The 16,657-nt window shown below is 54.0% G+C and overlaps 1 protein-coding gene across 2 annotated transcripts in view; it reads left to right on the forward strand.

The window, feature by feature from the left end:
* LOC142909012 (coxsackievirus and adenovirus receptor homolog) overlaps positions 1-15,925 on the forward strand; it is a 43,969-nt gene extending 28,044 nt beyond the window's left edge. The window contains exons 5-7 of one of the 2 annotated variants that reach the window (XM_076059688.1): positions 9,318-9,424; positions 13,778-13,925; positions 15,130-15,925. The gene's annotated coding sequence lies outside the window, so the exon portion shown is untranslated. Of the gene's footprint in view, positions 1-9,317; positions 9,432-13,777; positions 13,926-15,129 lie in introns of both variants that reach the window. The other variant, XM_076059687.1, reaches the window with a different exon arrangement.
* Positions 15,926-16,657: the final 732 nt, after the last annotated feature.

Consider the following 16,657-nt stretch of genomic DNA (forward strand, 5'->3'; position numbering starts at 1 on the left):
ACTCACCACACAGAGACCCACAGACTCACCACACAGAGACCCACAGACTCACCACACACAGAGACCCATAGACTCACCACAGAGACCCATAGACTCACCACACAGAGACCCACAGACTCACCACACAGTGACCCATAGAATCATCACACAGAGACCCACAGACTCACCACACAGAGACCCACAGACTCACCACACACAGAGACCCATAGACTCACAAAGAGGCCCACAGACTCACCACACAGAGACCCACAGACTCACCACACACAGAGACCCACAGACTCACTCACACAGAGACCCACAGACTCACCACACACAGAGACCCACAGACTCACCACACAGAGACCCATAGACTCAGCACACAGAGACCCACAGACTCACCACACACAGAGACCCACAGACTCACCACACAGAGACCCATAGACTCACCACACAGAGAACCATAGACTCATCACACACAGAGACCAACAGACTTACCACACACAGAGACCCACAGACTCACCACACAGACACCCACAGACTCACCACACAGAGACTCATAGACTCACCACACAGAGACCCACAGACTCACCACACAGAGACTCACAAACTCACCACACACAGAGACCCACAGACTCACCACACAGAGACCCACAGACTCACCACACACAGAGACCCACAGACTCACCACACAGAGACCCACAGACTCACCACACAGAGACCCACAGACTCACTACACAGAGCCCACAGACTCACCACACACAGAGACCCACAGACTCATCACACAGAGACCCACAGACTCACCACACAGAGACCCACAGACTCACCACACAGAGACCCACAGACTCACCACACAGAGACCCATAGACTCACCACACACAGAGACCCACAGACTCACCACACACAGACCCACAGACTCACCACACACAGAGACCCACAGACTCACCACACAGAGACCCACAGACTCACCACACAGAGACCCACAGACTCACCACACAGAGACCCATAGACTCACCACACACAGAGACCCATAGACTCACCACACAGAGACCCACAGACTCACCACACAGAGACCCACAGACTCTCCACACACAGAGACCCATAGACTCACAAAGAGACCCACAGACTCACCACACAGAGAGTCCCACAGACTCACCACACAGAGACCCATAGACTCACCACACACAGAGACCCATAGACTCACCACACACAGAGACCCACAGACTCACCACACACAGAGACTCATAGACTCACCACACACAGAGACCCATAGACTCACCACACACAGAGACCCATAGACTCACCACACACAGAGACCCATAGACTCACCACACACAGAGACCCATAGACTCACCACACACAGAGACCCATAGTCTCACCACACACAGAGACCCATAGACTTACCACACACAGAGTCCCATAGACTCACCACACACAGAGACCCACAGACTCACCACACACAGAGACCCATAGACTCACCACACACAGAGACCCACAGACTCACCACACACAGAGACTCATAGACTCACCACACACAGAGACCCATAGACTCACCACACACAGAGACCCATAGACTCACCACACACAGAGACCCATAGACTCACCACACACAGAGACCCATAGACTCACCACACACAGAGACCCATAGACTCACCACACACAGAGACCCATAGACTCACCACACACAGAGACCCATAGTCTCACCACACACAGAGACCCATAGACTTACCACACACCGAGACCCATAGACTTACCACACACAGAGACTCATAGAATCAGCACACAGAGACTCATAGACTCATCACCACACAGAGACTCATAGACTCAGCACACACAGATACTCATAGACTCACCACACAGAGACCCATAGACTCACCACACAGAGACCCATAGACTCACCACACAGAGCCCCATAGACTCACCACACAGAGACCCACAGACTCACCACACAGAGACCCATAGACTCACCACACAGAGACCCACAGACTCACCACACACAGAGACCCACAGACTCACCACACAGAGACCTAGAGACTCACCACACAGAGACCCATAGACTCATCACACAGAGACCCATAGACTCACCACACACAGAGACCCATAGACTCACCACACAGAGACCCACAGACTCACCACACAGAGACCCACCACACAGAGACCCACAGACTCACCACACACAGAGACCCATAGACTCACCACACACAGAGACCCATAAACTCACCACACACAGAGACCCATAGACTCACCACACAGAGACCCATAGACTCACCACACAGAGACCCATAGACTCACCACACAGAGACCCATAGACTCACCACACAGAGACCCACAGACTCACCACACAGAGACCCACAGACTCACCACACACAGAGACCCATAGACTCACCACACAGAGACCCATAGACTCACCACACAGAGACCCACAGACTCACCACACAGAGACCCATAGAATCATCACACAGAGACCCACAGACTCACCACACAGAGACCCACAGACTCACCACACACAGAGACCCATAGACTCACAAAGAGACCCACAGACTCACCACACAGAGACCCACAGACTCACCACACACAGAGACCCACAGACTCACTCACACAGAGACCCACAGACTCACCACACACAGAGACCCACAGACTCACCACACAGAGACCCATAGACTCACCACACAGAGACCCACAGACTCACCACACACAGAGACCCATAGTCTCACCACACACAGAGACCCATAGACTTACCACACACAGAGACCCATAGACTTACCACACACAGAGACTCATAGAATCAGCACACAGAGACTCATAGACTCATCACCACACAGAGACTCATAGACTCAGCACACACAGATACTCATAGACTCACCACACAGAGACCCATAGACTCACCACACAGAGACCCATAGACTCACCACACAGAGCCCCATAGACTCACCACACAGAGACCCACAGACTCACCACACAGAGACCCATAGACTCACCACACAGAGACCCACAGACTCACCACACACAGAGACCCACAGACTCACCACACAGAGACCCATAGACTCACCACACAGAGACCCATAGACTCACCACACAGAGACCCATAGACTCACCACACAGAGACCCACAGACTCACCACACAGAGACCCACAGACTCACCACACACAGAGACCCATAGACTCACCACACAGAGACCCATAGACTCACCACACAGAGACCCACAGACTCACCACACAGAGACCCATAGAATCATCACACAGAGACCCACAGACTCACCACACAGAGACCCACAGACTCACCACACACAGAGACCCATAGACTCACAAAGAGACCCACAGACTCACCACACAGAGACCCACAGACTCACCACACACAGAGACCCACAGACTCACTCACACAGAGACCCACAGACTCACCACACACAGAGACCCACAGACTCACCACACAGAGACCCATAGACTCACCACACAGAGACCCACAGACTCACCACACACAGAGACCCACAGACTCACCACACAGAGACCCATAGACTCACCACACAGAGACCCATAGACTCATCACACACAGAGACCAACAGACTCACCACACACAGAGACCCACAGACTCACCACACAGAGACCCACAGACTCACCACACAGAGACCCATAGACTCACCACACACAGAGACCCACAGACTCACCACACACAGACCCACGGACTCACCACACACAGACCCACAGACTCACCACACACAGAGACCCACAGACTCACCACACAGAGACCCACAGACTCACCACACAGAGACCCACAGACTCACCACACAGAGACCCATAGACTCACCACACAGAGACCCACAGACTCACCACACAGAGACCCACAGACTCTCCACACACAGAGACCCATAGACTCACAAAGAGACCCACAGACTCACCACACAGAGAGTCCCACAGACTCACCACACAGAGACCCATAGACTCACCACACACAGAGACCCATAGACTCACCACACACAGAGACCCATAGACTCACCACACACAGAGACCCACAGACTCACCACACACAGAGACTCATAGACTCACCACACACAGAGACCCATAGACTCACCACACACAGAGACCCATAGACTCACCACACACAGAGACCCATAGACTCACTCACACAGAGACCCACAGACTCACCACACACAGAGACCCACAGACTCACCACACAGAGACCCATAGACTCACCACACAGAGACCCACAGACTCACCACACACAGAGACCCACAGACTCACCACACAGAGACCCATAGACTCACCACACAGAGACCCATAGACTCATCACACACAGAGACCAACAGACTCACCACACACAGAGACCCACAGACTCACCACACAGAGACCCACAGACTCACCACACAGAGACCCACAGACTCACCACACAGAGACCCACAGACTCACCACACAGAGACCCATAGACTCACCACACACAGAGACCCATAGACTCACTCACACAGAGACCCACAGACTCACCACACACAGAGACCCACAGACTCACCACACAGAGACCCATAGACTCACCACACAGAGACCCACAGACTCACCACACACAGAGACCCACAGACTCACCACACAGAGACCCATAGACTCACCACACAGAGACCCATAGACTCATCACACACAGAGACCAACAGACTCACCACACACAGAGACCCAGAGACCCACAGACTCACCACACAGAGACCCACAGACTCACCACACAGAGACCCACAGACTCACCACACAGAGACCCACAGACTCACCACACAGAGACCCATAGACTCACCACACACAGAGACCCACAGACTCACCACACACAGACCCACGGACTCACCACACACAGACCCACAGACTCACCACACACAGAGACCCACAGACTCACCACACAGAGACCCACAGACTCACCACACAGAGACCCACAGACTCACCACACAGAGACCCATAGACTCACCACACAGAGACCCACAGACTCACCACACAGAGACCCACAGACTCTCCACACACAGAGACCCATAGACTCACAAAGAGACCCACAGACTCACCACACAGAGAGTCCCACAGACTCACCACACAGAGACCCATAGACTCACCACACACAGAGACCCATAGACTCACCACACACAGAGACCCATAGACTCACCACACACAGAGACCCACAGACTCACCACACACAGAGACTCATAGACTCACCACACACAGAGACCCATAGACTCACCACACACAGAGACCCATAGACTCACCACACACAGAGACCCATAGACTCACCACACACAGAGACCCATAGACTCACCACACACAGAGACCCATAGACTCACCACACACAGAGACCCATAGACTCACCACACACAGAGACCCATAGCCTCACCACACACAGATACCCATAGACTTACCACACACAGAGACCCATAGACTCACCACACACAGAGACCCATAGACTCACCACACACAGAGACCCATAGACTCACCACACACAGAGACCCACAGACTCACCACACACAGAGACTCATAGACTCACCACACACAGAGACCCATAGACTCACCACACACAGAGACCCATAGACTCACCACACACAGAGACCCATAGACTCACCACACACAGAGACCCATAGACTCACCACACACAGAGACGCATAGACTCACGACACACAGAGACCCATAGACTCACCACACACAGAGACCCATAGTCTCACCACACACAGAGACCCATAGACTTACCACACACAGAGACCCATAGACTCACCACACACAGAGACTCATAGAATCAGCACACAGAGACTCATAGACTCATCACCACACAGAGACTCATAGACTCAGCACACACAGATACTTATAGACTCACCACACAGAGACCCATAGACTCACCACACAGAGACCCATAGACTCACCACACAGAGACCCATAGACTCACCACACAGAGACCCACAGACTCACCACACAGAGACCCATAGACTCACCACACAGAGACCCACAGACTCACCACACACAGAGACCCACAGACTCACCACACAGAGACCCATAGACTCACCACACAGAGACCCATAGACTCATCACACAGAGACCCATAGACTCACCACACATAGAGACCCATAGACTCACCATACAGAGACCCACAGACTCACCACACAGAGACCCACAGACTCACCACACAGAGACCCACAGACTCACCACACACAGAGACCCATAGACTCACCACACACAGAGACCCATAAACTCACCACACACAGAGACCCATAGACTCACCACACAGAGACCCATAGACTCACCACACAGAGACCCATAGACTCACCACACAGAGACCCATAGACTCACCACACAGAGACCCACAGACTCACCACACAGAGACCCACAGACTCACCACACACAGAGACCCGTAGACTCACCACACAGAGACCCATAGACTCACCACACAGAGACCCACAGACTCACCACACAGAGACCCATAGAATCATCACACAGAGACCCACAGACTCACCACACAGAGACCCACAGACTCACCACACACAGAGACCCATAGACTCACAAAGAGACCCACAGACTCACCACACAGAGACCCACAGACTCACCACACACAGAGACCCACAGACTCACTCCCACAGAGACCCACAGACTCACCACACACAGAGACCCACAGACTCACCACACAGAGACCCATAGACTCACCACACAGAGACCCACAGACTCACCACACACAGAGACCCACAGACTCACCACACAGAGACCCATAGACTCACCACACAGAGACCCATAGACTCATCACACACAGAGACCAACAGACTCACCACACACAGAGACCCACAGACTCACCACACAGACACCCACAGACTCACCACACAGAGACTCATAGACTCACCACACAGAGACCCACAGACTCACCACACAGAGACTCACAAACTCACCACACACAGAGACCCACAGACTCACCACACAGAGACCCATAGAACCATCACACGGAGACCCACAGACTCACCACACAGAGACCCACAGACTCACCACACATAGAGACCCATAGACTCACAAAGAGACCCACAGACTCACCACACAGAGACCCACAGACTCACCACACACAGAGACCCACAGACTCACTCCCACAGAGACCCACAGACTCACCACACACAGAGACCCACAGACTCACCACACAGAGACCCATAGACTCACCACACAGAGACCCACAGACTCATCACACACAGAGACCCACAGACTCACCACACAGAGACCCATAGACTCACCACACAGAGACCCATAGACTCATCACACACAGAGACCAACATACTCACCACACACAGAGACCCACAGACTCACCACACAGACACCCACAGACTCACCACACAGAGACTCATAGACTCACCACACAGAGACCCACAGACTCACCACACAGAGACTCACAAACTCACCACACACAGAGACCCACAGACTCACCACACAGAGACCCACAGACTCACCACACAGAGACCCACAGACTCACCACACACAGAGACCCACAGACTCACCACACAGAGACCCACAGACTCACCACACAGAGACCCACAGACTCACTACACAGAGACCCACAGACTCACCACACACAGAGACCCACAGACTCATCACACAGAGACCCACAGACTCACCACACAGAGACCCACAGAATCACCACCCAGAGACCCACAGACTCACCACACAGAGACCCACAGACTCACCACACAGAGACCCTTAGACTCACCACACACAGAGACCCATAGACTCACCACACAGAGACTCACAGACTCACCACACAGAGACCCACAGACTCACCACACACAGAGACCCATAGACTCACAAAGAGACCCACAGACTCACCACACAGAGACCCACAGACTCACCACACACAGAGACCCACAGACTCACTCACACAGAGACCCACAGACTCACCACACACAGAGACCCACAGACTCAACACACAGAGACCCATAGACTCACCACACAGAGACCCACAGACTCACCACACACAGAGACCCACAGACTCACCACACAGAGACCCATAGACTCACCACACAGAGACCCATAGACTCATCACACACAGAGACCCACAGACTCACCACACACAGAGACCCACAGACTCACCACACAGACACCCACAGACTCACCACACACAGAGACCCACAGACTCACCACACAGAGACCCATAGACTCACCACACAGAGACCCACAGACTCACCACACACAGAGACCCACAGACTCACCACACAGACACCCACAGACTCACCACACAGAGACCCATAGACTCACCACACAGAGACCCACAGACTCACCACACAGAGACTCATAGACTCACCACACAGAGACCCACAGACTCACCACACATAGACTCACAAACTCACCACACACAGAGACCCACAGACTCACCACACAGAGACCCATAGACTCACCACACAGAGACCCATAGACTCATCACACACAGAGACCCACAGACTCACCACACACAGAGACCCACAGACTCACCACACAGACACCCACAGACTCACCACACAGAGACCCATAGACTCACCACACAGAGACCCACAGACTCACCACACAGAGACTCATAGACTCACCACACAGAGACTCACAAACTCACCACACACATAGACCCACAGACTCACCACACAGAGGCCCACAGACTCACCACACAGAGACCCACAGACTCACCACACACAGAGACCCACAGACTCACCACACAGAGACCCACAGACTCACCACACAGAGACCCACAGACTCACCACACAGAGACCCACAGACTCACCACACACAGAAACCCACAGACTCATCACACAGAGACCCACAGACTCACCACACACAGACCCACAGACTCACCACACACAGAGACCCACAGACTCACCACACAGAGACCCACAGACTCACCACACAGAGACCCACAGACTCACCACACAGAGACCCATAGACTCACCACACACAGAGACCCATAGACTCACCACACAGAGACCCACAGACTCACCACACAGAGACCCACAGACTCACCACACAGAGACCCACAGACTCACCACACAGAGACCCATAGACTCACCACACACAGAGACCCACAGACTCACCACACACAGAGACCCATAGACTCACCACACAGAGGCCCACAGACTCACCACACAGAGACCCACAGACTCACCACACAGAGACCCATAGACTTACCACACAGAGACCCATAGACTCACCACACACAGAGACCCATAGACTCACCACACAGAGACCCACAGACTCACCACACAGAGACCCACAGACTCACCACACAGAGACCCACAGACTCACCACACAGAGACCCACAGACTCACCACACACAGACCCACAGACTCACCACACACAGACCCACAGGAGTGAGCTCTCCGCTTGTTGATTCTCCCCGCTTGGTGCGGCACGCAGGAGGAACGCTGCGCATCAGCAACGCGAGCGAGAGCCACGCGGAGACCTATCGGTGCAACGCCAGCAACCGCGTGGGCTGGCGGTCGTGCGTCGTGACCCTCTCGCTCGTGAGCCGTGAGTCTGCCTCTCGCTACGCACGCGGGCGCCACGCGTGTGTGTGCGTGTGTGTGTGTGTGTGCGTGTGTGTGTACGTGGTCCGGCAAAACAACCCCCTACTTCCTCGCGGTGCCGGACGGGCAACTCTGTCGTGGACAGTGCTGTGGGGGGAGATCCAATTTTGATTGGCTCCTCCCCTCATGGCATATGTGTCCACCACAGGGGCTAAACGGGGGCTCTGGATGGGTGCGAGGGGCTGGTAACCCCTCCACCTTCAATTAATTACCACGAAACCACGAATTAAACTGAAATATGTAACTAATAAGCTTGTGCCGGAGGCCCCGGGGGGCCAGGCGTCTATGACGTCTCCTGGCCAAACCCCAATTGGCGGAGCCAGGAGATTGAATACCTACCCTCGGGGCTACTCCAGAAACAACGAAAAGCCACTACGGGTGGCCACGTGGAATGTTCGAACGCTCACTGCAGAGGAGAGGCTGCCACTCCTCTGTCGGGAGCTGGACCGGTACCGCCTGGATCTATGCGGCATTCAGGAGGTCCGGTGGACCGGCTCTGGCTCCTGCCACCATGAGGGGTGGACAGTCCTCTACTCGGGGCAGCAGACTGCCAAACAACAGGATGTGGGTCTTCTTTTGAACAAAAGAATGAAGGGGGCGTGGGAGCGTGGCGGTGAGGTGTGGGAAGCTGTAAGCCCCAGGCTACTTTGGGCTCGCCTTCCCATCAACCGGAGGCGAGGAATGGTGGTCGTGGTTACTTATGCCCCCACCGAAGATGAACATCCGTGGAGGGATGCAGGCAAAGCCGATGAGTCAGATGCCTCTATGACCTCCTGTCACAGGTGCTGGCTAAAGTGGCCCCTCGGGATAGTCATCATGTTGGGTGACTTCAATGCCCGAGTTGGTCATGATACTGGCACCTGGTCTGGAGTGATTGGAGGGCATGGGCCAGATCAGCTCAATAACAATGGTAGGAGGCTGCTAGATTTTTGTGCAGCCCATGGGCTTGTAATTACCAACACGCTGTTCCGGCATCGGCGCATCCACACAACATCATGGATGCATGCCGGGTCCAAGCAAGAACATCTGCTGGACTACATAGTGACGGACCAGCGAATGCAAGCCCATGTCCTTGACACCAGGACCTACTGTGGAGCTGAACTGCCCTCTGACCATCGACTAGTCATCTGTAAGATGCGCCTGCCATTCTTCCACTCCGGTGGTGGGTGTACACCCAGGACCCCATTCCAACATAAAGTGGCCTGGTCTCAGTTATCTGATGAAAGTTGCAAGCGAGAATTTCATCATCGCTTGCGGCTGGGATTGGCATCGTCCCCGACTCCTCCTGATGTCGAGGGTAAATGGGCGAGGTTTAGGACTGTGACTCATGCAGCTGCAATGGCTGCTTTGGGTACGCGGTCCAGACCTCCCCAGAGACCCTGCCTAACAGAGGAGGTGTTCAGGATGGTTGAGAAAAAGCGACAGGCCCACTGTCATCGGTTACAGAATCCCACGTCAGAGAATGAGGAGGCTTACCGCAGCCTTCGCTCGGAGGTTCGGAGAGCCGTGAGGCGCTGCAAGGATGGGTGGTGGTCGCGGGTTGCTGAGGAGATGGAGTCTGCCTCAGTGGCCCGTGATCACAAATCTCTATTTAACTCCATCAAAAAAGTAACCTGCAGCGCCACACCTATTACCATCATTAGGGGAAAAAACGGTGATCCAATCTCCGACCCCCAGGAACAGGTTCGCAGATTTGCTGAGCATTTCTGTGAGGTCCTGGGGGAGGGAAAATCCCTCAGCCAGGAAAACATCGTGGCACAAAGTGAGGATGACCCTGCTGAGGCTTCGGTGCCTCAAATATTGGAAGAAGTCACCCCCTGTGAGTGGCTGGCTGAGGTGCCATCTGCTGAGGAAGTATTGAAGGCGATCCGGAGTCTGAGACCAGGAAAGGCAGCGGGCAGAGATGATCTCCCAAGCGAAATGCTGAGGGAGGGTGGCGTTTGTGCACAGACTGCCCTATATGACATCATAACAACAGTCTGGACCACTGGACGGGTTCCGCAGGATTGGAAGGATGCCCTGGTGGTCCCCCTTTTTAAGAAGGGGGACCGCACAGACTGTAACAACTACAGGGGCATCTCACTCCTCAGTGTGCCGGGAAAGGTCCTGGCAAGGATTATTCAGCATCGCCTTGCCAGGCACGCTGAGGAGAGGCTTGCGGAGCCCCAATGCGGTTTCAGGAAAGGGCGGTCCTGCACAGATGCCATATTTTCTGTCCGTCTGCTACAGCAGAGGTGTAGGGAATTCTAACAAGACCTACATCTCTGCTTTATTGACCTGGTCAAGGCCTATGATACCATCAGTAGGCCTGGGCTCTGGGTCATTCTTCGTGCTTTTGGAGTACCTGACCCTCTGCTGACGATCATTAAGGACCTTCATGATGGTGAGCGGGCCCGGGTACAACTACGTGGCCGGGAGTCAGAGCCATTCCCTGTACACCTTGGGGTGCGACAGGGATGTCCTCTGGCTCCCACATTATTTAACATCTATTTTGACCACGTAGTTCGTGAAGCCTTCAATAGCTGTACCGGGGGAATCTCCATATGGTACAGATATAATGGGAGGCTAATCGATGCCCGGGTGCGGTCAAGGGATGGCTCCCTATTGCTCAACCACGTTATGTATGCTGATGATTTGGTAATAGCTGCTCAGTCAGAGGAAGAGTTGGATATGCTGCTGCTGAGACTGGAGCTAAGAGGTGGGGCCTTACCATCAGCCCCACCAAAACTAAGCACCTGCCTGGGTATTTTGTACCATCGGACACTCCACCCCCACAACTCCCAATCGGTGATGGGGCAGTTGTGGAGAGAGTGGAGAGTTTCCCATACCTGGGCAGTGTGCTTATGACTGGCTCCAGTTTAACAGCAGAGGTCTCACTCCGAATCAGTCGAGCGGCAATATCTTTTCATCGGTTGCGTAACGTTGTGTGGAAGCTACCTGGTCTGTCGCTCCGCACTAAGCTTCAGGTCTTCTCGGCCACGGTCATTCCCTCCCTTCTCTACGCTTGCGAAACGTGGACCCCCCTAATGGAACATCTTCGCCGGTTAGAAACATTTAGGCTGGCCTGCCTACGATCCATCCTGGGTTTAACCAGACTGGATTGTGTGAGGAGCTCACAAATCCTTCGAAGATCTGGGCAGGGTCCCATCGGTGAGCTCCTCCGGCAGGCAAGGCTGCGATGGCTGGGTCATGTAGCCCGCATGCCCAGCCACCGCATGCCGAAACAGCTTTTGTTTGGCCGGATTGAGGGGGCTCAGCGGGCGCGGCACGGGCTAGAGAAGAGATGGAGTGATGTGGTACAGGAGGACGTGGAGCTGAGTGGACTTGCCGATGACTGGTACCAGCGGTGTCAAGATCGGCCTCTGTGGAGGAGGCTCGTGAAGGATGCTACTGGGCAGTTGGAGGCAGTCGCCCTCCAACAACAACGGAGGGCGGAGGAGCGACGCTCAGAACAACGAGCGGAGCGCCGGGTGGCTAAAGCACAGCAGGTTGGCACAGTAGGGGGCACAGGTGGTGCATCAGGCAGTCATCTCAGTCAGTCGACCCGTGGCACCTGGGTCTGCCCCGTGACCTCCTGCCAGCGGGCGTTCGACACTTCACGTGGCCTCAGGGTACACATAGCCTGGCACAAGCGTCGTGGTGACGTCACCGCCACTTAGTGGCGAATGGTGGTTGTTGTGTGTACGTGTGTGTGTGTGTGCGTGTGGCTGTGCTACGAACCCGGCGACCCGGGGTTCGATTCCCGCTCACGGCCAACACCGCCGGTGACCATTATCTGAACCGGTCCCTGGGCCTCCGCTCGGTCGACACGGCCTCAAATGAGTACCTGGTGCGGTGTGTAAACATCGCCACTGGGGAGACAAAGGCGGCCGGGCGTGGTGCTGGCCACCCACCCCCTCGTGTACCGTTCCGGCTTTCATAGCTGCTGCTGCTCGCTAACAGCACTTGCCCCTACAGTCTGTTACAGACAGCACTTTCCCCTACAGTCTGTTACAGACAGCACTCGCCCTGACAGTCTGTTACAGACAGCACTTTCCCCTACAGTCTGTTACAGACAGCACTTGCCCCTACAGTCTGTTACAGCCAGCACTTTCCCCTACAGTCTGTTACAGACAGCACTTGCCCCTACAGTCTGTTACAGGCAGCACTCGCCCCTACAATCTGTTACAGACAGCACTTGCCCCTACAGTCTGTTAGAGACAGCACTTGCCCCTACAGTCTGTTACAGACAGCACTTTCCCCTACAGTCTGTGAAGGTTACGCGTGTGTGGGTGATCGTGTCGTGTGCAGCGAGCGCTAACGCCGGCGTCGTGACGGGCGCCGTGATGGGCGTGCTCCTCCTCCTCGTCGTCGTCGCCGCCATCGGCTTCCTCGTCCTGTACCCGCTGCTCAAGCGCAAGGCGGCGTGGGACCGAGACTACCGCCACAACGACATCCGGTGAGGGCCCACCCGCTCGCTCGCCCGCCCGCTAGCCCGGGCCGCCCGCTCACTTGCTTTACCCGCTCGCTTACCTGCTCGCTCGGCCACTGACCCACTCGCCCACTGACTCACTCACCCACTGACTCACTCGCCCACTGACCCACTCGCCCACTGACCCACTGACTCACTCGCCCACTGACCCACTCGCCCACTCGCCTACTCGCCCACTGAATCACTCGCCCACTCGCCCACTTGCCCACTGACTCAGTCGCCCACTGACACACTCGCCCACTCGCCCACTGACCCACTCGCCCACTCGCCCACTCGCCCACTGACTCACTCGCCCACTGACCCACTCGCCCACTGACCCACTCGCCCACTGACCCACTCGCCCACTGACCCACTCACCCACTCGCCCACTGACCCATTCGCCAACTCGGCCTCTGACCCACTCGCCCACTGACCCACTCGCCCACTGACCCACTCGCCCACTGACCCACTCACCCACTCGCCCACTGACCCATTCGCCCACTCGGCCTCTGACCCACTCGCCCACTGACCCACTCGCCCACTGACCCACTCGCCCACTCGCCCACTGACCCACTAGCCCACTGACTCACTCGCCCACTGACTCACTCGCCCACTCGCCCACTGACCCACTCGCCCACTGACCCACTCGCCCACTGACCCACTGACCCACTCGCCCACTGACCCACTCGCCCACTCGCCCACTGACCCACTCACCCACTCGCCCACTGACCCACTCGCCCACTGACCCACTGACTCACTCACCCACTGACCCACTCGCCCACTGACTCACTCGCCCACTGACCACACTCGCCCACTGACTCACTCGCCCACTGACTCACTCGCCCACTCGCACAGCTGCAGCAGCAGCGTTGGTCCGAATCTGCCTGAGATTCTCGGACGGTGACAGTCGGAGGACAAACTCCAGCAAGTGGAAGCGTCCGTGTGTGTGTGAGCATCAACTCGCTGAGCCCCTGCCCTCACTGCACCTCGGTGAAAGAGAGCTTCAGAGCTCATCGGATTCCTTTCCTCCTACAGCCTGAATACACATTCTTGATTCTGAGATTCTGAGCAGTCGTGACTTTAACAGATGGACGTTTGTCTGATCCCCTCCCTCACCTCCCTCCCTCTCTCCCTCACCTCCCTCACCTCCCTCACCTCCTTCACCTCTCTCCCTCTAAATTTCGATTTAAAGCTTTCGTAACTGCAATGATTCATCTTCTTTGGTTCTTTCGGTAAAGTCACGTAGAATGAGAATAAAATAATAAATTGATCAAATGATATAACGCAATAATATTCTCACGACGTTTCGGCCACAACACAAGCGGCCTTCATCAGGTGAAGGGACGAGACTGTCTGGTAGGACAGCGCTGGAGTGAAAAAGCCACGTTCAGATCACGACCTTTAAGCTGTGTGAGAGGAAACAAAGCGCCTTGACAAAAGAATTAGCATATAATTTAGCATTGAAATGGCTGAGTGATTAGCTTGTGACTGGTCACAGAAATGGCTATGTTAAAAGTTAAAGCATACACATCCGCAGAGGCACCCCTTGACAAAGGAATTAGCATAGAATTTAGCATTGAAATAGCTGAGTGATTAGCTTGTAACTGGTCACAGAAATAGCTATGTTAAAGTCAGAGCATACACATTCACCGAGGCACTTAGTACAAATCAAACAGGAGAATTTAGCATTGAAATAACTAGGCGAATTTAGCATTGAAATAACTGAGTGATTAGCTAGTGACTGGTCACAGAAATGGCTATGTTGAAGTCAAGGCCTACACATCTGAGCTATTCACAGTACTATATAGTGAACCAATAAAAAACTAAAATATAAATTACCTTAATGTTATCAATAAACTCTATATTCTCCAATCAGCTAAGCTACCAACAATAAGTCGTTATATATCACAATGCTATATGGCGAAAAAATGGGTGGATTCTTACCCTCAACTTTAGCAACACGGATAGCTACGGGTCCCGTTCAGACGGACGAGTTCATCCATGGTCGGAACAGAGGAGGGGGAGAGAGACAGCTGCGAGGCGCTATTATACTCCATGTTGTAAACCATACCATTAACCGTGGTGTGAGAGGTATTAAGAGTCAAGGCTGACGAAAGAGCTGCGGTCTGAAGGTCATCGTAAAATACAATTAATTAAGAACAGAAATGGTTTTAAACATCTTTCCAATGGTTACTAAGCCAGAATCCATCTTCTCGGTTGAAATTGTCTCTGTGCTTGTATATGTGAATGGCCTCATGAACGAATCTCTCATGGTAGCCGGTTGGTTTGCAAAGAACCTCTGTCTTGGAGAAGTCAATGTCATGTGAGCCCACTGAATTATAACAGTGATCTGCCACGGCAGAGGAGTTCGTTCTACCGTGTTTCAAGTCTGCTTTATGTTCGCGGATGCGGTCCGAGATATGTCGTTTGGTTTCTCCAATGTAGCTACTACCACAGAGCCACTTTAGTTTGTAAACGCCCGGGTACTGTATGTCTGGAACAGCATCTTTTACAGATGGAACTAAATCACGGATTTTATGTACTGTGTTGAATCGGACCTGGATCTTGTATTTATTCAGGATTTTGGAGATCTTTTTAGTGACCCCTGCAATGTAGGGTAAGGTGATGGTTTTGAGTGGCTCCACAAGAGGATCCTTCTTCATGACTGGAGTGATGGCTTTGCGGATTGTGTAGTCGGAGTAACCATTAGCCCTGAGAGC

Source organism: Petromyzon marinus, unplaced genomic scaffold, assembly GCF_048934315.1.
Source record: "Petromyzon marinus isolate PM22_M1 ecotype Great Lakes invasive population unplaced genomic scaffold, UKy_Petmar_22M1.pri1.0 PM_G_Scaffold_11, whole genome shotgun sequence".
Taxonomy (NCBI): domain Eukaryota; kingdom Metazoa; phylum Chordata; class Hyperoartia; order Petromyzontiformes; family Petromyzontidae; genus Petromyzon; species Petromyzon marinus.